This window comes from Lacerta agilis, chromosome 10 (assembly GCF_009819535.1).
Source record: "Lacerta agilis isolate rLacAgi1 chromosome 10, rLacAgi1.pri, whole genome shotgun sequence".
Classification (NCBI taxonomy): Eukaryota; Metazoa; Chordata; class Lepidosauria; order Squamata; family Lacertidae; genus Lacerta; species Lacerta agilis.
Window position 1 is genome coordinate 26,730,628 of NC_046321.1, and position 25,809 is coordinate 26,756,436.

The 25,809-nt window shown below is 44.4% G+C and overlaps 1 long non-coding RNA gene across 1 annotated transcript in view; it reads right to left on the minus strand.

The window, feature by feature from the left end:
• Position 1: 1 nt before the first annotated feature.
• LOC117053973 overlaps positions 2-25,809 on the minus strand; it is a 128,160-nt gene continuing 102,352 nt past the window's right edge. Inside the window, exon 3 of the long non-coding RNA XR_004427452.1 lies at positions 2-502. This is a non-coding gene — a long non-coding RNA (uncharacterized LOC117053973). The remainder of the gene's footprint in view (positions 503-25,809) is intronic.

Sequence of the window (25,809 nt, forward strand, 5' to 3'; positions counted from 1 at the left end):
AGCTTAGCAACTGAAGGGCATGAGCACCCCAGTTCTGTTGGATGCCACCATTGTCATATGTGCCCTGTTTCACACACAGTGACAACACTGACTAGTTGTGGTTGTCAATCAGAGTGAAACTTGTACCTGGAGGGAAAAGATAGCTATCTATCTCTCTATATTTGTGCTTCTTCTCAAAGCCAAACAAAAATGAAACGTTCAGCAACAAATCTTCTTTGTGTGACTCCTCCACAGCCTCCCCTGAACAACACCATGATGCAATGGGTGGGAGAACAAGGCAGTGCCGCCTTGGTGTCGCTGACACTCCTTGGGTGCAGCTTCCGCCTCCTCCTCCTCTTCTCGTGGGTCCCCTCCGAGATGCTTCAGAACTTCAGATCAAACGTGTTGAAAACAAACAAACAAACAAAAAATGTAGGGAGAGGAGGAGAACATAGGGAGGGGGGAGAAGGAGATGGAGGCAAAAAGGGAGGGAGGGAGGGAGATATCCATCTGTCGCTGAAATCTGGAAAGGAAACACACAAGAGACAAGAAGAGGCATCAATTAGGGGGGCTTTGAAATATGAAAAAAGACAGCTAGGTTTGTTAGTTTCACGGGGATGGGGAGAAGCCGAGTGCAGAGCGATGAGGATGGAAGAAAGGGGGGGGCTTATGTGCTGGATTAGCATTGCTTGCTATGTCGATAAGCTTTGGCGAAGGGAGCCCTTGTAACATAATCTTGTATATCAGTGATAGCCAGAAGGGTACTTGGGTTCTGTTATGTAACAAAAATCAGAGCCTTGTGAGGAGGGGGAGCGGAGAAAGTGGAAGATGGGGACAAAGAAGTGGAGGGGGGAGGATGTACAGCTGTGTTTCATTCAGCTTAACATAGCCCTCCCTTCAATGGGGATTTTCAGCTGTCCCTGTAAAAACAATTTCTCTCTCTCTCTCTCTCTGTGTTGTGTGCACACATATGCGCACACACTCAAGATAAATAAATAAGGGTCCTAACTAAATGCTTTTCTCTTCCTTGATGCAAAAAAGATAAATAATTCATTTGTTGTATAACTGCTCTCGTTCCGAAAATAATTCTCTCGCCTTAGCAGAGATTTTTTTTTGGGGGGGGGGGGGGTAATATGGTCTGGGTGAGTGCAGACTACAGAGGGGGGGAGCACCTTTAATTGGCGGAGGAAACTGTACAGCTGTGATGGTCACAGCTGGGCTCGATGCATGCTGAGGAATAGGGAGATGTGTCAACAGCACACATAGCTAGCAGTCCTTAGGAGGTCGACTCTCCCCTTTGGAATAAAGAGGTTGTGGTAATTAACGGGTTTCTTCTTTACACATCTGAGTTTACTGAAGTGCTTCCACATCCCTTAGCCCCAGAGCGGTGTATATTTTTTGCTATTTGGTGAATGGTCGGGCCTTGGCAGTGTGGAATTTGGAGCAGGGTGCAGTATGGCAAGCTGAGAATCTGAACGTTGTCCCCCTTTCAAAATGCCAAGTTTCTGGTCCTGGCGAATGCCTGGTGAAACCTAAGAAGCAGGAGAATTCCCAGTGGTCAGGGAGCGTGTGAAGATTCAGTGACCTGAATAGCCCTTGCTGCTTTGCCATTCCCAGCAGAAATGTGCCAACTTGCATAATTGAACCAGACAGACGAATTTAGCTTCTCAAAGTTCAGAATTTAAGTTTCGTTAGTACAGTTCCTTGATTTCTTTCTTCTGGTTCCACTGACATTGGAGGCAAGATTCCTATTGACATTTAAACATAGGAAGGGCCATGCTGGGTCAATTCAAAGGTCTAACTAGTTCAGGGATAACCAACATGGCACCTTCCAACTCCCATCATCCCTGCCCATCGGCCATGCAGACTGCGGCTGATGGGAGCTGAAGTCCACCAAAAGCTGGTGTTGGCTGCCCAATCTAGTTTAGCTTCCTGTTCCCCCTTTCTCACGGTGGCTAGCCAGCTGCTTCCAGGAAGTCCACTAGTAAGTTGTGAAGGCCTTGCTTATCCACAAGCAACTGGCATTCATTTTCACACTACATCTGAACTTTGAAGTTTCATTTAGGCATCTTGGCTAACCGTCATTGATAGAATTCTCCTCCTCCTCCCCTCCAAGAATCTGTCTAACCCTCTTTTACATCCCTTGAACCCAATGGCTATATCCATTTCTTGTGGCACTGAGTTCCAAAAACCAACTGAGCATTATCCAAAGAATTGCTTTGCTCTGTGACCAACCTACACCTATGGCCAGTCAATTTCATGAACTGAACCCACAATATACAGAGTTATGAAAGAGGGACCTTTCTTTGCTTTCTTCTGACTGTGCATCAATCTACAAATTTCTGTTATAGTCACAATTTTATTTGGACTCTTTGATCTGGCAACCATGATCTTGCTAAATAACTAATCTTCCCTTTCCCTAATTTGCACATTAAACAGAAAAACCCGATACCTCTGCCAAAAGGCTGTGAGGGATAAAGTCCTGGTTGATGATTTTCACAGCACAGTTCTATCCGTGTCTATTCTGAAGCAAGTCTCACAGAGTTCAACGGGGCTCATTCCCAGGTAAGTGGGTATATAGCATTGCAGCCTTAGACTTCAGTGCTGGTAAACAAATATTATTATCAATTGCAGATTGGTGGAGCTTTTCTTGCTTCAAATTCAGTCACGCATCAAGTTCATATCACACTTCTTCCCCCCCCCCCACTCCTCAACAAAACAACTGAGGACAGTTGCTGTGGAATCTTGTACCATATGGAAATTAAAACCACAGGAAAAGGAAAGAGCTGACAGAAAAGAAAGAAAAGGTGTTCAAGAAGCATGTTAGCATGTATTTTGCTGATACTTAACAGGCCTCTTCAATCTATTCACTCTTGTCTTACGTTTCAGACTTCTAGATTTTACATTAACAATGAAAGTGACAAGTCAAAAGTAGGCTATTCAGGTATACAAGTTGTGTTTGAATGTCTCAGTGTTCCTAGAGTATACCTGAGTCACATAATGTTACCAGGTTGTGGGGTGTATTGCTTTCAGTATTAATGACTCCCAGATAGGATATGATTACGTAATGCTACTAAGGGGGTCCTGAAGCCCAGAGAGATTTAAAACTCAGTTCCCACATTGCAGTTTCGAGAAACAAAATACTGACTTGCCACCTGGCTGCTTTGCCCTGTGATTGGATTACCCAAAGCCAAGAGATGAGGCAGGAGACTCCAGGGAGATGGCAGGATAATTCCCTGCTCTCCACCAGAGGCTCCTATGCCAGGAGAAACCCAACAGCTAGTCCTGTCACCACCTCTGTGGCTCGCAGCAGTTATTCTGACCTCTCCTTCAGACTTTGAGGACTCCATCATTCATTCCCCAGCTCATGAGTGATTCATAACTAGGGTTGAGACAAATATTATCTCAGCTTGGCCTCAAGGCACACATTTTTTATTGGGGTGGAGGAAGGGGAAATCAGGGAAATTAAATATAATATTTTTGCAAGTTTAGCTATGCTGTGTTTTAATATCCTCAGCAATGACTGTCTGAAACAGCAGCACGTGGGTTTGTGCATCCCATCAGATACAGAGGCATCCAAGATCAAGGCGCCTGTGGGAGTAAGTTGGAACCCAGCAACGGGAATGCTCCTCTGGGCTTCCACACTCCATCCCCACCCCACCTGCCACCACCGCCACTGCTGCTGCTGTGGTGAACAGCTTTCTGCAGACAGAAAACTTGCTTGCATAAGCAGCAATGTGTCAGCAGCAAAATCCACAGCACTAAGGATGCCCAAGGGAGAGCTCAAGCTACTCCCCAAAGTGCCTGTACTAGATCTGTGCATCTGATTGGGTGTGTGGGACCACATGATCCAAGGTGCTGGCATCTAGCCTGCAGACCTTCTAGGAAGCAACTTGAATGCTCCCTGGAGATAGCATTATCTCCAAAACATGAAATATGCTCAAAGCATTCCAGAGAGGCTGCAATAAACAAACAACTAAATAAAAACCTCACTGGAAGAAAGATCAAATTGGAAATAGAAAAAGTGAGTAATTTTGGTCCAGCTAACTTACTGACAGTGCTCCATAAAGTATCACCTAAATCTGTGATAGGTTTGTGCAAATTATTTATACAATGTTTTACATCCCTCACTGTGTCCCATATTTCAAAATGTGATGTTCTCAGCAGTCCTTGTTTAAGGAGTTTCATTTGAAACCTGGAGGTGGAGATGGACACAGGAAGATGTATTGTGTGTGTGCAGCGAGAGAATCCCAGAATGCCCACTCATATAATAATCACAAAAATAATAACTTGAAATATCTGTTATATTTTCAGTGCACCCCTGACTGAAAAACAATACCCCTACTGGTCAGAGGGAGGTATTGCTTACCTAAACTAGCAGTGTGGGAGGGTGCTAAAAAGGAAGAAAAACATTTTTTCTCCTTAATTGCTCAAGGCTGAAATCCCAAGCATGTTTAGGATTAAGATCTACTGAAGACAGAAGGATTTACATCTGAGTAAGCATGCATTTGAATTGCAGTCCATATGACCCTATCACCTCAAGCCTTCAAATGAGCGTGTTCTTCATTATTTGTGTAGCTCCTCCCCCTTGACCTTACTGCCTTGGGTGACCCTACTGGGAGTACAAAACTCCTGATGGCTTCGCTCCCAAGGATCATAAGAACACACAATGATCACTCACCATGACGAGGTGATGATCCAGCGAGTGAAATACCGGCACCTATTAGGTTTAAGTCTTTCCTCTCTCCTGAAAGTATGCCATATTGTTGATGAATTGCTTTGTTTGTTTTAATAATATTATTAGGGTGGTCTTGTGTCCTACTTTGTGAAGAACAGTCCCTTATATGAAGGACAGTTCTCTGCATGAAGGAGTCCTCTGTTTTAAGGGCCGTCCAATATGTCTGCTTTTAAAAATAAAAGAAATGTAAGAAGGGAGATCAGAGGTCTGGCAGTTGCCCACCGACGAAGTTAGCAGATGCAGCAGGCTCACGGGTCACCTGCTCAGTCTTTCCCACTACGTTCAAATGGGGGAAGGCTCTCCAGGCAAATTACAGTGATATTTTCCAAAAGCTACATTTAGACTATAGTAATCATTTTGACATTTCCATCTATACATATACATTAGCACATGCAACTTTTTACACAAATCTCTGTCAGCTTTTGAAGTGATGCAGAAGCAGCCATCCTTAATATTATTCTGGTCTGCATGTTATTTATTGTTATCGTTGTTTTATACCAATTTCATTATTCATTTCTATTGCTGCCTTTTCTAAGCTTTATGGTGACTCTGTTTTTCATCAAATGTTGTATATATTTATGCGGGGATTTTATTTATTTTAGCCGGAACTCACCGGTACTCAATTCCAGCACCTCTCAGGTGGGCGCCGTTGCCATTACAAGAGAACAAGGGAGGCATTTACGGTGAGTTCCAGCACCTCTTTTTCTAGAAAACAGCACTGCATTTATGTCATGGGCATGAGTACAGTATGTGAGAGCTTAGTCATAAAAGGCCACCTAAGTATACCTTAAACAAACATACAAACAAAGGTGAGGTCTCATGATATTCTCAGCTGACTCCTTTCTCTACTTTAGCTTTCTAGAAGGACCTAAGGTCACATCCATAGGTCTTCCCCCCAAGAATCATGGGAAATGTAATTTTAGAGTGTTGGACAATGTAAGTCTGTGAGGAGTAAACTAATGTTCCTGGTATATATATATATATATATATATATATATATATATATATATATGGGGAGCCATGTGTTTTAAATGTATGGTGTGTGGATAATGTTTAAAACTATCACTAAATCCTTTCTTGCTCTAGCAAAAACAACACAAATTCCAAGAGAAAGACTCAAAGGACAAAATAAAAATTAAAAAAAATAGAACGAAGGAGGGGGGCCAGCAGAGAAGAATGCAGATCCTTGAGAAACTTAACTTAATCTGTGCAGAAAGAGAGAGAGAGATCTGAGCTGATCAGGGCCTGCAGAATTACTAGGGCAGCTGGATTAAAAGATCACAGATCGAATTGGAGAAAGAGGCAGCTGAATATTCAAAATGAAGAGCCAAGATGAGGAGGAGGAGGAGGAAAGAGGCAGTGAAGGTTGTTGAGGAAGGACAAAGCAAACTGTGAGAGAGATAACCCAAAATCTTCTGAATCCTAGGGAAGATGAATCTATTCTACTCGTGATCCCCTGTGATAGGATCTGGTTTGTTGCCAAGCAGAGTCCGCATTGGTCAAAGCCTACACTGCAAAGTAGCCTGATGGAACGTGAGAGAAAGCTCCATTGCTGAGGCCAGGGTGGACCTAAGCACTGCCTAGATGGGAGCCAGCCTTTGTAAATCACTCTGAGCACCTTGGTGGGAGAGAGTGGGATATAAAACAAACAAACAAACAAACAAACAAATAAAACAATTAACTTAGATCTCCAAGGACTGTAGACACACTAATTTGCTCATGCCCTTCCCAAGCTCCCTTCCCCTTCCTTTTCACTCTCTTCATTACATTTGCAATTTTTCTTCATCCTCCCATTTCACATATTTTGCCCATTTTATGACCTATTGTATGTTGGCAACCTGGCTTTCTTCTCTCTTTTTAACTCTTCGTGCTCACTCTATGGATGTTTTTTTGCAGTAGACTAACACACAGTCTTTTTCCTGCTGGTTTTCCCATAGCACATATCTGCAATGTCTGTGCCGTGTTCCACATCAAATTCAAGGATCCAGTCCTTATAGGAACAAGTGTTTAGAAATTGGTGCACGAGTTTTTGTTTTCCTCCCTGTCCCTTTCCCCTTGTGTGCCATGGTTGTTGCTGTTGTTGTTTTTCCAGATTGTAAACCTGCAGGAAGGGACTGTCCTGTTTTGATTATGTGTAAATAAATAGAATGCCTAACCCTGCATCTATTTGTTTTTGCCCATCATATTTTTCTTCCTTTCCCCTTTCACAATCCTTGCACATCTGTTGCAAAGTCTTTCCTTTGTCAACCTGACCTTGTTCTTCTGCTTACACCGGACTGTTCCCTACCCCATCCACATTACTCACTTGTCAAGTCCTGACCTCTCCGCACATCTCTCTCTTGGCTATCTACTGTGTTAGGGGAGGGATGGTGCCACTTCTGTGCTCTGTACATTGGCTAGAACTCATTAGAGCTACATTAAACATTGAACAACAGCAGCAGTAAAACAGACGACCCCATCTTGCTCTGGGCTGGCTGACGTCTCAGCAGTACAATCTTCCACATGTGCAGTAAGCAAACCATGGGGCAAGGCAATGGGGCAGGCAAGGTCCAGGACACACCTCTTCTCCAACCACAGATTCATGTCAGGGGAGAGGAGGAGGGTAGTCGGACGGACACTTCAACGCCATTCTTGACCTTCCAGAGGACACACCTGCCTCAAAGACCCTTAGTTTACCTGCCTCAGATCACCCTTGCCTGCTGGAGTGCAACCAAGAATTGCGGGTGATGGGGAGGGAAAAAAACCCCTTCCAATCCCAGTTAATCATCTGGGGAAAGCATGTAACTATTACAGAGGAACTATTCACCTATGTCAAGTGGCCCACCAGGTATCTGTGCCTCAGGGCCTGCAGTGTCACAGGAAGGCTGCGATTTCTCAAGCCATGCATTCTGTAATCCTAATCAGACCTGATATCACAACGATGCCAGGAGGTATATACTCTGATTTCCTCCCAGAGGTACCGAATGAATTCATATTTGAGGAAGAATTTGAAAATGGGTCCTAATCGCTACGCCTCATTTCTCCTCCTTTGTGACAGGACAGGAATAAAACAAACAGGAGGAAAAGGACATCTCTCCTCCAGTTCCTCCCTCATTTCACTTGCAGAGATTTCTTATCTAGTCAAAACTTTTGTGAGTCAGCAAATGTCGGGAGCAAAACTCATTAACCCTCCCAGTTCTCTTCAGTGACCCAGACCCTCCACATCCTCTACTCTCCTGTAGCTTGCTGCTTCTGTTTTTAGTTAATTTTTTTGACACGGGGATGTGCAGGGACAACCTGCTCTCATCATCAAACCTCAGAGACCATCCATCATTTGAGAGAGAGGGAGGACAGGAGAGGAGGAATGCAACACAGTCCTAAGACAGCAGAGCCCCTGCTATAAATCAGCTTGGCCAAAGAGAGATTTGTAACAAGAGGAAACAGCCCAGCGCCCTCAATACCGGCCAGGAAAGATGCTGACTCCCCCATTTGGCTACAGCCTTCCTCTTGCTTCTCAGAACCCACAGGCTGGCAAGTATTGATAGGCAAGGTGGGAGGTGAGAAGGCAAGCATCTCTTTTCCAGGGGATATGAAACATGAGAGGGCTGGTTTTGGAGAAATATGAGCCAGGCCCAGCACAGCTGGGAGGTTGGCTGGCTGGTCAGCCACAAAGTGATCTCTCTTGCTGATTTGATGAATGAAAGTGGTTTTTAGCAATAACTCCCTCCAAGGACTGCTTCCCTCCCATTAAGCTCCTTACACACCCATCCCAAGCATGCTATGCTTCTTAAAGGGCTGGTGGAAGGGAGGACGGGGTGGTAAAGGCCAGAAAGGCCACATTCACACCATACATTCAAAGCAATAGCATGCCACTTTAAACAGGCACAGCTTTCCCCCAAAGAACCCTGGGAAGCAGTGCTTTTTTTCTGGGGGTACGCAGGGGTACACATACCCCTAAACATTTTGTGAATCTAAGTTTGGCCTCATTGAGGGGCAGTATTTCATTATGTGTAGGAAAATGAGAGTAACCCTAAACATTCTCTTTAGAAAAAAAAGCACTTCTGGGAAGTATCGTTTGCTAAAGGTGCTAGGAGTTGTTGGGAGACCACTATTCCCCTCACAGACCTATAATTCTCAGAGTTCCTTGGGAAGAGGAATTGATTGTTCAGCCACTCTGAAAATTATAGCTCTGTGAAAGGAATAAGGGGGGGGGGGTCGCCTAACAACTCCCAGTATCCTTAACAAACTCCTCAGCATCCTTGGGGGGAAGACATGGCTGTTTAAAGTCCCATGACACTGCTTTAAATGTACAGTATGAATGTGTCATTAACGGCGGATTCTTCATTTCTGTTCAATGCAAGCTTATAGGTGATTCTAATCTAAGTGATGTTGAATACAGACCAAGTGGTTGGTCATCCTACATTAACACAGGGTGTGATCTGGTGGGCATAGTATCTCTGTTTGTGTGAATGTAGTTCAATAAGGACTAGCCAGTTTAGGTTCACTGCAGAAGACTGGAGGTTAGTCATATACATAGGACCTTATCCACATCACTAAAACCAGTTCTAACCCTTGTTAAGTGTTGTGGCTTCCCTAAAGAACTCTGTAAACAGTTCTTTGGGGAAGGTTTGAACTTAAAAAATAATAATAATTCTTCATTGAATTATAATTTCCGTACTTCCTACAGCAGTGGAATCTGTGTTACTTACAATATAGGATGACATTCAGTGCTAGTACAGCTCAGAGTAGACATACTGAAGTTAATTGACATAGCTAGCTTAGGTTCCTTAATTTCAGAAGACCTACTTGGAGTGGGACTTAACTGAATACCATTCAGACCAGGCAACTCTTTACATCCAAGTTTCTTGATTTCCAAAAACTGCATGGCATTTCCGCTGTTGATCTGTAAGGTAGATTAGGGCATTCCTATCTGTGGCTGAGTGTGTGCAGTAGAAAGACACGCAAAACTCAGTGTAGCAGAAGAGGACCTTCTCCCTCCCTCCCCCCCCTCAAAAAAAATCTGGTGCAACCTCCTGAGCTTATAGGGATGCCCCAAAGATGCCAAACTGGGATCAATGACAAACTTCTTCAACTGAGAGGTGCCCTTCAGTGTATCCAGTGCATTGCAACCTCAGTAGCTCAAGTCATGAGGAAGCTTATGGAGAGCAAACTGGTTATCAAAGAGCTGCCCATTGGGGAATGCAACATTTGCATGTAGCTTTCAGTGACGGCCCTCCAGGGAATGAGGGCATTAGGAAGCAGGCACTCATTCTACCACTGCATAAACGGTGCTAAGAGCCTCCCCATTAGACATTTATGCTTGACAAAACTTGCCCAGTGCTTAACAGATGCCTTAGGGATATCAAAACCAGTGAAGAGACTATAAGGCTCTCTCTTTCGGCTGGTTCTTGGATGGCACACCTGCCTTCAGTGCTAGAGGGAATCAATGCCACCTACTATGTGTAGGCTGTTGCAAAGGATGCTACCTGGATATTTTTGTGTGGCTGCTCTGCTTGCTCTTTCGGCTTGAGGCTCTCTGCCGTGTAGTTCCCTATCCAACAAAATGTGGATAGAACCCATGTTCAGGCAGCTCTATGACCTTCCTAAACTTGCCATCAGATTTTCTTTGCAGATATAAAAACCTGGACATTCTAACAATTGTAGATTACCGTGTTATTTCTCAATTCTGCATTTTTGAAAACAGTGCATAAAGTACTGTTTATTCATGATGTACTGCCAGTGTTAGGAAACATAAGCTAGGAGCCAAATGGCTCCTTAAACCAGGGTTACAGTCACCAGGTGGCCCAAAATACAAATTTTTTGGTTCCTGAAATTCATTCTGATTGTACAGATATAATATCAAGGACAGAATTCTACAGGATGTGTTGTTAGTGTGTGAAAACAGTGAAAATCTAAGGATCCCCAGGCAAGAACCTCCACATAGTGGAGACATCAGGTGCGATCCTGGCACCTAGACATCTTCACTTGGTCGCAGGTGGCCAATAGCTAGGTGCAAAATGTGCCTGGCATCAGGTGAATTTCAATCGCTGTGTACTACATCCCATCTTGGAGGCAAAATGCTTCTGAATACCAGTTGCTGGAGTGTACAAATGGGGAGAGTACAAAATTGTTGGCCACTGTGAGAGCAGGATGTTAGATGGGCCTTTGGTCTGAAACAGAAGGGCTCCTCCTATTCATTATTTCTCTTTCCCCACTTGAAACTGCATTGTTTGTTATTTATTGATATGGGTTGCAACTAGGGTTGCCAGGTCTGCTTCCAAAAAATAGCAGACAGGGGGGGGGGGGTTAAATTAAATTAAATTATATATTTTCTTACAAACATTTTAACATGTATTAAAATACCATTTCATCATAAAGCTTTTGAATAAAAAGATGTCCACTATTTTGTGGAAAAAATAGTGAACATAATGTGGAAAAAGTGGACTGTCTACCCAAATAGTGGACACCTGGCAACCCTAGTTGCAACTCATTAGCAGCCTGTTTTTCAATGATTTGCTGTATTTCACTACAGAGGGTTGTTGTTGTTTTCTCTCTAGAGAAACAAATACATTTCCATTCACCTAGAAGCACAACTGAGCTTTTGAAGCTCTAACCCTATGCGCAAGAGCAAACCCCATTGAACATACTACGGCTTATTTCTGAATATATTGTCCAGCTTTGTGCCATAAGTCTCCCTGCATTCAATAAGACTTAAGTGCATTTCCTTCTATTTGTATTTCACTGTATAGAATAGGGGGAGCCAACAGGGTGCCCTCCAATGTTGTTTGACTGCAACTCCCCCCAGCCCCAGCCAGCATGACTTGCAGTCAGGGACGGTAATCATAATTATAATCATAATCAATAATTTATCATTTATACCCCACCCATCTGGCTGGTTTCCCCAGCCACTCTGGGTGGTTCCCAACAAAATAATAATAATAATAATGATAAAAGATCAAACATTAAAAACTTCCCTAAACAGGGCTGCCTTCAGATGTCTTCTAAAAGTCAGATTGTTGTTTATTTCCTTGACATCTGATGGGAGGGCGTTCCACAAGGAGGGTGCCACTACCGATAAGGCCCTCTGCCTGGTTCCTTGTAATCTCACTTCTTGCAGTGACAGAACCACCAGAAGGCCCTCGGTGCTGGACCTCAGTGTCTGGGCAGAACGATGGGGGTGGAGATGATCCTTCAGCTATACTGGGCTGAGGCCGTTTAGGGCTTTAAAGGTCAGCACGAACACTCTGAAGTGTGCTCGGAAACGTACTGGGAGCCAATGTAGGTCTTCCAGGACCAGTGTTATATGGTTTTGGCAGCCACTCACCAGTCACCAATCTAGCTGCCACATTCTGGATTAGTTGTAGTTTCCGAGTCACCTTCAAAGGTAGCCCCACGTAGAGCGCATTGCAGTAGTCCAAGCGGGAGATAACTAGAGCATGCACCACTCTGGAGAGGCAGTCCGCGGGCAGATAGGGTCTCAACCTGCGTACCAGATGGAACAGAATTGACCTATGCCTCCATGGACAGCTATGAGTCCAAAATGACTCCCAGGCTGCGCACCTGGTCCTTCAGAGGCATAGTTACCCCATTCAGGACCAGGGAGTTATAGTCCAACAACATCCAAGCTGTAGCCCAGTGTAGATTATTTGCCAATATTATTTCACTGTTAAATAGTTGAGTGTTTCTCAAACTGAGTTGGAGGTAAGCAGGGACACAGGAGAGCAGCTTCAAGTCTGTGCATGTATGCATGTCGATAAACTGTTCTGAATGCCATACTGGTAGCAAACATGAAGAAAATTTCAGTGCCCTAGTGTCTGTTGCTTTAATGCTCCTTGGGCTGGGGTGGACAGTCTCTTGAGTGCTGAGGGCTGGAGATCAGATGGTAGGGTGTAAGACTTAGGGGGTGAAGTGGCATAGTAAGAATTGGAGCTGCAGAGAGAAGTGAATCAGAGCTGGGATTAAGTGGATGAAGACGCAGCAGAGGGGGGTTTGTAGAACTTTGATCAGGCGGCTTATTTTGAATGAGGGGCGGCAGATTTAGAACAAGGAAGGGTTAGACTCGGTCAGCCACATTGGGAGTGAGTAAAAGAACAGAGTCAAACAAACAAATATACAAGCATTGGGGCTTTTCATCCCCCTCTCTCCCAGCTTCTCTGGCAGAGCCCTTCAGGCAGCCCAGCTGCTCACGTCCATTTTCCTGAATCTTGGCTTGTACAAAGGTATAAGCAGCTTTGCGCACAATTGAAGGATTCCTGCAGAACCTCACTTACTGTTCTCCTGGAAGAGGAGGTTAAAGGAGCTCTTTGCCTATCTTTCAGCTTAGAAGAAAGTAGCTGAGGGGTGTGTGTGGGTGTGGGTGTGGGTGTGTTAGGGATGGAAGAGAATTTTGTTCAATCCACATTTGTAAGCAAACCATCTTAATTTGTACCTCCCAGACTATTGCACGGACTGGGATGTAATTATCCTTCACATTTCATACTTATCCAAATTTTGCAATACAGTTCAGCTCAAATAACACAAAAATGTGTTTTTAAAAATGCACGACACAAAGGGATTAGGAAATCTGTACATTGGGACAGAACATGTATTTAAATACATATTTTGTGGTAAAATAAGCACTTGAATATGAGTTTTCAGAGAGACAAGTAGAACAGGATGTGCTTATGAGTAAACAAGTGAAACTGACATGGATTGGGGCCAGACTGATGTCTTCATCCACAGGGTGTACATATGAGGGGTCCTTAATATATGGGACAAAGATAGGAACAAGATAGGAAAGTGTTGGAGAACCAGTTTTGGATGGATAGATTTTGCCCCAAGGCCTCCAGCTGCATATCCAGGTGGGTTGAATATACCCAGGGCTTTCTTTATTTTCCAGCTGGAACTCAGTTCCCGCACCTCTCAGGTGGGTGCCATTCCCATAATAAGAGAACAAGGGAGGCATTTGTGGTGAGTTCTGGCACCTCTTTTTCTAGAAAAATAGTTCTGAATATACCTAAATCTTTTTTTTGGGTGCAGGACATGGAAGACCTATTAAATTTAAGGCGTGTGATTTCATAACATGTGAGGAATGCTGCATCAGTTCTCCAGTTTGCGATCAGCTTAATTGACTGTTCCTCTATTCAGGCTTCCAGAATTTGCTTCATATTTTAGCTTTCAATTTGTTATTTGTCAATTCATAGCCTTGCTATCAGTTATTCATTGTCATTTACTTTCCCCCAACTTTGCATTTATTATTCATCAATTCCCAGTTCAATACAGATTATCAGTCAATTACAGCTAACGTGTAATTTGTATTCGTTGCATTCATCTCACCCATAATGGAGTATATGGAATTGGCTATGCATGATCTGGCCAAGGGCACTTTTATAATCCCCTTTCTGTCAATTCCCTTTCCTCTTTATATTATTTTCATCTGCGGAAGCATGATTTTTAATGGCCATTTCGTATACAGCTTTGCTGTTGATTATCGGTACCTACCCTGAATATCTGGGATGAGGGGAACTGCACTGGCTGGCGGGGGGGGGGTGCTGTCTGTGTGCGCACACACAGTTTGCCTAGACAGACAGATACCTAATGTATCAATTTGTTTCTTCCTCATAACGGTTTCTAAACAACTGTGGATTCTCCATTATGCAACTTGCTTATGTAACTGGGGACCAGATGCCTGTTTACAGTGAAGACAAAAGTTGAAACGGACTAGTTGAGCAGAATTGAATTAAACTGATTAAGCCAATTCACTGGAGTTGAATAGAACTGAGATGAATTGAATGGGCGCCACATTCCCAGTAACCACCTCTGGGAGTATGAATTAAAATTGGAACATTTGGGATAGGAGCAGAACGTTCAACTCTGATTGGAATCCTTACGGAAGCATGTTTTTTCTCTCTCTCTCCAGACACACTATCCCACAGGTCTGTTCAATAAATACCTTCACAGTTCTCTGTTGGCTCTAATCTGGATTCACTTGGTTCTAAACAATCAGGAACACAGTGACCTCCCTGAGTACTCTCAAAGCTAGCCAGAGCCAGGTTTAATATACAGATCTGCAATAGTTAGACTTCCACACAGTGTCCAGACCAAAGAAGTGTGCATGCACACGAAAGCTCACACCAATAACAAACTTAGTTGGTCTCTAAGGTGCTACTGGAAGGATTTTTGTTTGTTTGTTTCGACTATGGCAGACCAACACGGCTACCTACCTGTAACTAGAACACAGTGTCCAGGTTCTGGGTTAACTATTTAAGTCTGTTTTTGTGGTCTCCCCTTAGGTAAAAGTGACAAGATTCCCACACACATGGCCTCAGCGTTGAGGTATTGGTTCAGACACACACAGCAGGGTCTTGATGCTTACAGAAATTGAAAAATAGAGCATGGAATCGTCAGCATTCAGATGGAGAAAGGAAAAATGGCAACAGATGGAACCAGGAAATTCTGTCTCCAGAAAAATGGATTGCCACATCTCTATGGTTTAATGGGTGTTCCCACTTCCCATGGAATACTGCCACACACCCCCACTCCAGGTTTGTGCCAACCTATGCCCCCATAGTGCCCACTCCCCACAGCTGGTATTGGTGGATGGTCCAGGAGCAGCAGCATGCAACCAGCAGCATTGTTTTGTATTCTTCTATTTTATTTTTAGATTGCTATCCGTCTGTGCCGTTTACTTTAAGTTGTTAAATTAGGTTAGCTTATTGGTATCGTTTTACGCAATGTTGCTTTAGTTTAACTTGTTATGTTTAGGTTAGTTTATTTGTATTGCTTTACGCAATGCTGCAAGGAGCGGCTTTCTGCACTTACTGAAATTGCAATTATTTCCAATTGCTCCTAAATTCTAATTGCTTCTAATATGTTTTTGAAGTGTTACACTTACTGTTCTTTTGATATGCTTTTAGGCACAATTTTGTGGGAAAGTGGCATCTAAATCTGTTGAGATCATGGGGGTGGACAGAAATACCAAGTTTTGAGGGGGTGGAGTGTGTGCATGTGAGAGACATAGGAAGCTCCCTTATACTAAGTCAGACCACTGGCCTATCTAGCTCAGTGATACCTACCCTGGCTGGCAGCAGCTCTACAGGGTTTTAGGCAGGGGTCTCTTCCCAGCCCTACCTAGAGATTGAACCTGAGACCTTCTACATAAAAGCAGGTGCTCCACCATGGAGCTATGGCCTGCTCCCATGACACAACTGTCATTGCCAAACTGGTACATTTCTCCTGAAACTTTTGCAAACTATCCTTCCCCCACAAAAAATTGCCCAAATTGCCTGCCCAAATTTACTACCTGAAAATTGGGGAGTGAGGGCGGAAAATGGATAATCAACCAGTTACAGTTCCCTGGATTCTTTGGTGGAAGCAATAACAGTTAAAATTATGTACAGTGGTACCTTGGGTTACAGACGTTTCAGGTTACAGACTCCGCTAACCCAGAAATAGTACCTCGGGATAAGAACTTTGCTTCAGGATGAGAACAGAAATTGGGCGGCAGTGGCGCGGTGGTATCAGGAGGCCCCATTAGCTAAAGTGGTACCTCAAGTTAAGAACAGTTTCAGGTTAAGAACGAACCTCCAGAACAAATTAAGTTCATAACCCGAGGTACCACTGTATAATTCTGCAGTACAGCCGTATCTTGGTTTTCGAACAGCTTAGTTCTCAAACGTTTTGGCTCCCGAGCACCGCAAACCCAGAAGTGACTGTTCCGGTTTGCAACCTATTCTTGGAAGCAGAATGTCCGACGGGGCTTCTGATTGGCTGCAGGAGTTTCCTGCAGCCAATCAGAAGCCGCACTTTGGTTTCTGAACGTTTTGGAAGTAGAACGGACTTCCGGAACGCATTCTGTTCAACTTCTAAGGTACGATTGTATAGATAGGCCACGCTGTCTGACCTATAGGTAGCACCTTGTGCTTCAGAAGTGCTTGTAAAACTGAAGGCTCAGAAGCTACTGACTCAGTTTTGCTGACAACAGACAACTTGTATAGCTTGAGTACTGGTGAGGGTGTAGCACCGAAGTTCAGGTAAAGGTAAAGGTAAAGGGATCCCTGACCATTAGGTCCAGTCGTGGACAGCTCTGGGGTTGCGGCACTTATCTTGCTTTATTGGCAGAGGGAGCCAGCGTACAGCTTCCGGGTCATATGGCCAGCATGACAAAGCTGCTTCTGGCAAACCAGAGCAGCGCACAGAAATGCCGTTTACCTTCCCACCAGAGTGGTACCTATTTATCTCCTTGCACTTTGACGTGCTTTCGAACTGCTAGGTTGGCAGGAGCTGTGACCGAGCAACGGGAGCTCACCCTGTCGCGGGGATTCAAACTGCCAACCTTCTGATTGACAAGCCCTAGGCTCTGTAGTTTAACCCACAGCGCCACCCACATCCCAAAAAGTCCAGGTAGCACAGATCAAATATTCCTGCATGGGGATTCATGGGATCAATGTGATTGGTGTAGAGCTGTGGCTCCCAAAGTGGACAATACTGCCCTCTGGAGGGTTGAAACAAGGGGATGGCAGGGGGCACAGGAGGTGTAAATGACTATCAGACTTTGAAAAGCTGGCATCGTTGGATCAAGTTCATCAATTTTGTTGAATTAACTAAATAGTTTTAATCGGATTTTGAGTAAGTGTGCAATTGATTGTTACTGTTTCGAATTGTGTTATTATCTTCCTAAGTGGAAATTGCTACTCTGAATAATGTTTTTAATAGGGTAGGGTAGGGTAGGGTAGGGGAAACTGTGGGTGAGTTTATGGAACCAAGGGGGCAGCAGTCCAAAAAACTTAGGGAACCACTAGTGTAAAGGATAGTGGGGGAACTCAAAGCATTATAATTCATACTGCATAAGAGGACACTGCTGCAAAGATTCTCACAGCATTGTCACCTTGCTGCAAGGATAATCTTCAGAGCAGCAATGAGTTTGAAATAAATAAATAAAATGGCATTCAAATCAGCAAATTTGCATGCTATAATGCACATGCACACATCAGAATTTTTTTACTCAACCACTCGATTGCTTTATATCACTGGGCACAAAATTCTTGTCCCTCTGGCATTTTGATAGCAAAATCCCATCTTCTGCCACTGAAGGGGGAAGGAGGAGAACAGTTTCACCCCTAGTTTCACACCCATTCAGAAAATTGAGGGAGTGCTGTAACTCAGGGACAGAGCATTGACTTCATGCACAGAAGGTCCCAGGTTCAATCTCTGAATTCTCCAGGTCGGACTAGGAATTTTCCCTGTCCCAAACCATGCCACAGAGTACTGAGCTAGATGGACCAATGTTCTGATTAACTATAAGGCAGTTCCTTGCTCCTAAAACCCAGACCTACCCCACAGAATAGACTTGGACTGAGGTCAAGAAGACCTAGACTCAAGTCCAACTCTGCTATGGTGCTTTTTTGCATTGTGACCCTGTTTATGTTGCTCAACCTCCATCCTCCATCTGCAAAATAAGAATAATAGTGGCCTATTTCAAAGGATTGTGGTGAAGGCAAGCGTAATGAAAGATGGTAAAGTCCTGTACAGATTCAAAACATACTCGGAATGAGAAGCAATGGCAAACTGTGATGCTTGTGCATGTGACAATGTGGCTTCGTGTTTCTTTAGGGCAATTTTTCATTTCAGAATTAGTAATACTTCCATCCTTATTGATCAGTGACTGGAGCCCAAATGGCCCCATCTCAACAGCACAACCCCTCCTCTCTCCTTGCCAAGTTGACAATCTTTCGTGGCACCATTCACCCCTGTGGTGGCTGGTGGTGTTTCTCTTGTTGTCACTTTTAAAAAGCAACCTTGATATTGCTCAGAGCAACAATGAGGCTCCCCCTCCCCCTTTTAAAAATGGGTGGGGAGAAGGGAAACCCTCAGCCACCTCATCTAAGCCAAAGCTGTTAGATGGTTACTAGCCATAATGACTATGTTCCACCTCCATTGCTGGGGGCAACAATGCTTCAGGTTTACCAGTTGCTGGAAGCTACAGGAAAGGGTGGCGCTGTGGGTTAAACTACAGAGCCTAGGGCTTGCTGCTCTGAAGGTCGGCGGTTCGAATCCCTGCGACGGGGTGAGCTCCCATTGCTTGGTCCCTGCTCCTGCCAACCTAGCAGTTCAAAAGCATGTCAGAATGCAAGTAGACAAATAGGTACTGCTCCGGCAGGAAGGTAAATGGCGTTTCCGTGTGCTGCTCTGGTTCGCCAGAAGCGGCTTAGTCATGCTGGCTACATGACCCAGAAGCTGTACGCCGGCTCCCTCAGCCAATAAAGCGAGATGAGCGCCGCAACCCCAGAGTCGTCCGCGAATGGACCTAATGGTCAGGGGTCCCCGTTACCTTTACAAGAAAGGAAAATGATCTTGTGCTCAGGTCCTGCTTCCAGGCTTCCCACAGGCATCTGGTTGGTCATTGTGAGAACAGGATGCTGGGCTAGATGGGTCATTGGCCTGATCCAGCAGGGTTTTACTTACGTTCTTCACCCACCAACCCAACATTTCTGAGATATCTGCCTGCTCCCAATCTTTGTGGCCATGGTTCCAACAGAGACACACACAACCACATAAAATGTGGAAGAAAGTGAAGCTGGAAGGTTTGTCCCAGTGCTAGACATGACAGTAGTCCAATTTAAGAATGGGGATTTTCGGTCTGTGAGCATTCACTCCATCTTTAAAGCAGCCTTCCTTTCCAACAAATATGCTGGCCAGGGACCAGCACTATCGTTTTGCAACATGCTTGCTAAAAACCTTGTATTTAGCTGGCAACCCAGAGCGGTTTCCATTTGTCTGTATTTCTCTCTCTTTTCCCCGCTCCCTTCTATCGCTCACACCCACACAACCCCTTGCCTGAGGCATAACAAGGAATATCCACTCCACCTCTGAGGCCCAGAGAAAAATCTTTGCCAAGCCAAGTATTCCAGAAGCAAAAGGTAACAGCACATGAAACAACACAATCATGTAAATAAGCCCCCCTGCAATGATTAGATCCCTAATTCATTAGATGGCGAGAAAAGAGAAGAAGGGAACACGAGTCCAAAAGGAGATAATTGTGGTCGATCAGGAGCTGTGAAACAGAAGCGAGAGCTTTAGAAGGGAAAATCTCATTTGTGGCAAATGTAAGCGCTTGTGGCGGGGGGGGGGGCATGTCTTTTATGTGCCAGCCAGTTCCCAGGAAGGGCAGAGAGAGGCATCCTTTTGTTTTACAAAGCATTTTTTGCTGTACATATTAATATCATTATTAAAGATTAAAGAGGATTTGCATCTGCCCTGGTCCACCCTGCAGCCACTGCCAGCAGAGGAGTGGTCCAGCAGAGCAGGAGAAGGGGTAGGATGGATCAGCAGGGGATTACCGAAACCATCCAAACAGTTATCAGTAATAAATCAGTGTGCGTCACTCTCTTCCCTAAAGGGAGCAGGGTACTTAGCAAAGAGCACTGTCCTCTGCAGCAGCCCCCGCCAAGAAGCGCAGAGCGGCAAAGGGTTTAGGAGGCGACGTGAGGAGAGTTCGCCATAGGAAGGTTAGGCCCCATCTGTGCTACTCATTTATGTATCGCATCACTTTAAACAGCCATGGCTGTCCCTGCAAAGAATGCTGGGAACTGTAGTTTGCTAAGGGTGCTGAGAGTTGCTAGGAGACCCCTTATTTCCCTTGCAGAGCTGCAATTCTCATGAATTCCCTGGAAAGAGGGACTGGCAGTTTAATCACTCTGAGAATAGTAGCTGTGTGAGGGGAATAGAGGGCTCTTAACAGTTCTTCACACCCTGGATTCTTTTGCGGGGGGGGGGGGGTTGTTTCTTAGGATTCTTTGTGGGGGGAGCCATGGCTGTTTAAAGTGGTATGATCCTGCTAGTGCAGATGGGGCATTAGAGAACCTAGAAAAAGAGTGATGATGGCAGACGTCTTGTGGCAGATGGGGAATGAATGGAGGCCAAGGGGTAATCTGTGTTTGGAAGCTGCCCCGCTCATGGGGTTGTCGCCAACACTAGTCATTACTCAGAGTAAATCCAATGAAATGAATGAACGCAAACAATTGGATGCATTGGTTTCAGTGGGTTTACTCCATACAGACCTTCGGTGGCTGCAGCCCACATGCTCCAATTTTCGCATGGCACTGAAAGTGGAGGAAGCAGTGTCTATAAGAACAGAGATTTGTCCCAGTCAAACTAACGCTTGGGAACTGTGTACACCTAAGATGATGCAGATACTGTGGCCCTCTTTGCGCATGGGAACTGGGGGTGTGGGGAGGATGGGGTGGAGAATCCTGCAGGGACAGAGTATGTACACTAGAAGAGAGCATAACCAGAACAAAGGAGAAAGTCCCCAACCTTGAACAACCCCCCAAAACAATGAAGATAGCAATTTAGGAATACATGCAACGATTTACATTAGCAAATGAAAAGGGAACATATATACAACTGCATGAATGTATGTTTTGATCTAAATATATGAATGTTGTTGCTTTGTTGTGTGTTGTTGCTATTTTGTTCTAGAAAGAATCCACTCTATTCCATACGTAATATTATCCCTGGGCCTATTATTTTTCCAACAATAAGTATATCGGATGCACAACTTAAAATTCCCCGCTGGTTTAAATGATAAAATGGATTTTAGAAGCATTTTTATAAGCATTTTCCTGACTCGTACAATAGTGGATATAAAGCTATAGTTTGTTTCTCTCCGAAATGGTAGCTCTGCTTCTGAGTAATTGTTCTACTTAAGTGTAAGTAGCTGTTTCTGAGAATCACTGATATGTGATTTGGCAGCTGATCTCCACCACCACAAGAGCATTTCTGAGCAGTAGCATAAAGATACCGCATTTACGGCTGTGGGGGGAGTGTCACCTTTAGACTACAGATCAGTATTTTCATATTATGCAAACTTTTTGTGCTAGAAGAACTTGCAACAGCTAAATAATCGTTTTATGTTACAGTCTTTGAGAGCAACAAACCCTTTGTAGTGGCATTATTTATGGTATCATATTTTTAAAGATGAACATACTGTAGTTTTAAGAAATAAAACAAGAGGCTTTAAAGATAAACAAGAGGTTACAGTGGCCATCAGTGTGTTCTGATAAGGCATGAAAGAGGATGCAATCCAAGATATTTTGTCATTACAGTGGTACCTCCGGTTACGAACTTAATTTGTTCCAGAGGTCCGTTCTTGACCTGAAACCGTTCTTAACCTGAGGCATGTTTTCGCTAATGGGGCCTCCCGCTGCCACCACACGACTTCCTCTCGCATCCCGAGGCAAAGTTTGCTACCAGGAGCAACTACTTCTGGGTTAGTGGAGCTCTTTACCCAAAGCGTTCGTAAGAAGGACAGTACGTAACCAGAGGTTCCACTGTATACTGTGAAGTGTCTGGAGAAATTGTTGCAATTACTACATAAAACTGGCTACCACTTACGGTAAGTTTGTATCTATGTTCATTTTACATGCAACTGTAAGCTCCTTTCTTGCCATTTTCATTGTTTGGGGGGTTTCTGTGATTTATTGTGATTGTGTGTGTTGCTGTTTTCACTACAGGGAGCATGTTATGGGGGTGGGGGTGGCCATCTTTTAGAATAACAGTGGGGCCTATTGTTTTCCTGAGTGGGTAGGCAGGAGATTGGTTTGAACCAGGAGCAAGCTCTATATACCGTAGCTTGCAGTGCTCAAGAGCACTTCAAACAAATAATGGAAAAACTAAACCTTACAGAATATCCTAAGGGAAATTAATTTGAAGGCTCCTGCAGAAGTTCTAGCAACAGAGAGAAGAACTGTGATGTGAAAAGAGGCCAGGGCCATGACTATGGAGGGACAGGATGCTAAATAGGGAAGCTGCTTTCCCCCCTGTGAGATCAAGATGTGGCAGCTTGTATCCGCTCCTCTCTTCTGGGAGAGAAACAACTGTCCCCTCCCCAAAACAGTTTGGAAACAAATGGTTAAACAACTCCTTTGCACCACCCCTTGCTATTCAACCTCTGCCCAATCTGAAGTCACTTACATTTGCTTTATCTAAAAAATAAAAATAAATTAAAAAAGGGAAGAGAATCATGGGGATGGGAAGAATGATGAAATCACCCTTTTAAAAATCCTGAGAGGCAGAGATGCTGCAAGAGCAGGGGTCAGCAAACCTTTTCAGCAGGGGGCCAGTCCACTGTCCCTCAGACCTTGTGGGGGGCCAGACTATATTTTGAAGGGAAAAAATGAACGAATTCCTATGCCCCACAAATAACCCAGAGATGCATTTTAAATAAAAGGACACATTCTACTCATGTAAAAACACGTCCGTGGGCCGCATTTAGAAGGCGGTTGGGCCACTGTTGGGGCTTTTGGTTTTAACTGGAAAAGCCTCCAGCCCGGAATAGCACTGGGGGTGGTTTCATCTTGACACACACAAAATCTGCTGCAATGGTTGAGTTTTTTCTGTTCTGTTCTTTCCTGTCTTATGAACGTCTGTGCTGTTCATCCCATTCATTAGCCGGATCCTATGCATATATGCTCAAAACTAAGGTTTATGGTATTCAATGAGGCTTGCTCCCAAGTGTGTATAGGATTGCGGCAGATGGCTGTGAATCAGGAGGATTTGTAGCCTACTATGCTGATCAGCTATAGACTGGGATCAGCCTCCTCTAAAGAGCCCACATGTCACATCTCTCCAAGCTTCCATCTGTGCCCCATATTAAGGCTATTAAGGTCTATAGGCACAATGTATCCCTCCTTGCTTTCCCCCGCCATCTTCCAACACCTGGATGGCAAAAGCTGGTACAACTTTCAAGGGCTCCCCATCACGCACACTCCCACCACCCACCAGAAAGCTAGCACCTGACACACATTTTGACACAGGCCTGCCTCCCCCCTACACACCTCAACTTGCATTACAGCCTGAGTTTTTTCCCCTCCTTCCATTGCCAAAACACAATGACTGTTATAATTAACAGATTATCTCAGCGCGACAGCTGCAGTCCTTTGAAAATTAGGTTGAATAACAGGATCCTGGCGTATGGTAATTTCTTTTCATCTCCAGAATTTCTTTCTCTCTCTCTTTCTCTCACTCTCTCTCTCCATCCCTCTTTTTTTCTCACCCTTCCTGTCAGTTATTTCTAGATGGGCATTGTGGATGCACACACACACACACACACACACACACATGCTCTCTGCCAGCATTTTTTGTTCTGCTCTTTAAAAACAAAACAACACAAAACCTGTCCTCTTTCATTATGCAAGAGAATGGTGGTTGCTAACAGGAATGTCAGCACAGCAGTTAACATAGGCGCAAATGGAGCTGGGGCGATGAGGTAATGGGTGCCTGAGTGAGCCCCACGCTTCTGTGCAAAATGACAGGGCGACTGAGGTCCCAGGCTGAACTCTGCTTGCCACTTGGAGACATGATACTCTTTACCCGGCAGAGAGACATCAATACCTGACCTCAATCCCACACAAGTAGAGGCATCACTTAGACAACAGGTGCTTTTTACATTCAGTCTGTACCCCACGGAACGTTTCCTGACACCCAAAGATCCAGTGCCCTCCCCCGCCTGCTAAAAGATCAGCCACTTAATACCCTTTTCAGCAATTATCAACATCTCGTTACCCATCTCTTGTTCCATCAGAACTCTCTGCCTTTGTCCTGTTTCACATTCTCCACTTCCCAGAGGAATAAGAGGTTCCAAGTAACCTTTACAACTTGTGCCCCAGCAGATGCTATTGGACTACAACTCCCATAATCCCAGGCCAATGGCATGCTGGAATAGGCTTGCTTATTTATTTAAAAGCACCTCTAAACCACTTAATATCAAAAGCATCCCGAAGTGGTATACGAAAATAACCTATAAACAATCAGAAGAGCATAGTAAAAACAGCAAAACCATGTTAAAAGCTGAGATAGTTAAAAACAGGAATTGAGAAACAACAGGGTAGCTTCTAATGCAGGCGTCCCCAACTTGCGGCCCTCCAGATGTTTTGGCCTACAACTCCCATGATCCCTAGCTAACAGGACCAGTGGTCAGGGATGATGGGAATTGTAGTCCAAAACATCTGGAGGGCCGAAGGTTGGGGATGCCTGTTCTAATGAGTATAGGGAAGCCTGAGCAAAAAAGGGCAAGACAGTTGAAGTAATCAATGATGATTCACATATGGCAGAGGGAAGGACAGTCCACAGTGCTGCAGCAATGACAGAAAATGCCTATTTGGTTTCAGCAACCTGCAATATTCTCTAGAGGGCAGTACAATGAGTAAGATTTTCCCAAATTTATGGTCGGGCTTGGGAAAGATCTAGGGACCAGACTTTGACGGGTGGATGGGATGAACCACCTGTCAATCATATGCCATGGTTGTGACATCACATGGTTGGCAGGTGGGTTGCCTTGCCCACCTGTCAAAATCCCTTGTGCAGGGCTCCTAAGCACCCAACAGCCACCTGTCTGTCAGGCACTTAAGAACCACAGCATCACCAGCCCTATGTTCAGGTGATGGGGGAGAAAGAAGCCTGCCTTTTGCAAGCATTGGCTGCAGGAGAAGTCACATCTGTTCCCAGCAGGAACCTTGCAGCTTCCAGTCAGTTGGGGGAGGGGGGACTCTTTCACTGGCTACACTCAAATAATGAAATGACTTCCTTTGGTCCCCACCCACCATGTGTGGGCAGCTTGTAGCTAGCAGTTACCAGCCACCAGAGGTCATTAAGCAAGCACCTTCAGATAGCAAATGAGACAAAAGCTTAAAGAGGAAATCATTTTGCATGTCCAAAGAGCGGGTTTGCAACAATATTCTTGACACCCACCCACATATCCCATGCCCCCTGCTTGTTAGCAAAACAATAGCTCTGCCATGAATACTCTTCATCATTGTAAAGGACAGTTTCTCCCTGAGTTACCTATGTTAAGAATCTGTTTTCCGTCTCTCCACATCTGAAATGTCATTCCTGAGCACCCATTCTTCTTACTCTCTTTCAGTAAACATGTCCATACTCTTCTTTCTTCATATTCATTCACCTCCTTCATGTATAATGGTTGTGTAAGAATTGTGCTTTTCTTGTACTAAATTTGGGTTACCTTAACATGGAACTTTTTTTTCGTGCACACAACACTGGTTATGTATCACGTTGTCTTTGTTATCATATCTCCATCATACCATTATTATGCACCTAAATAAATTCTTCCATGTCCC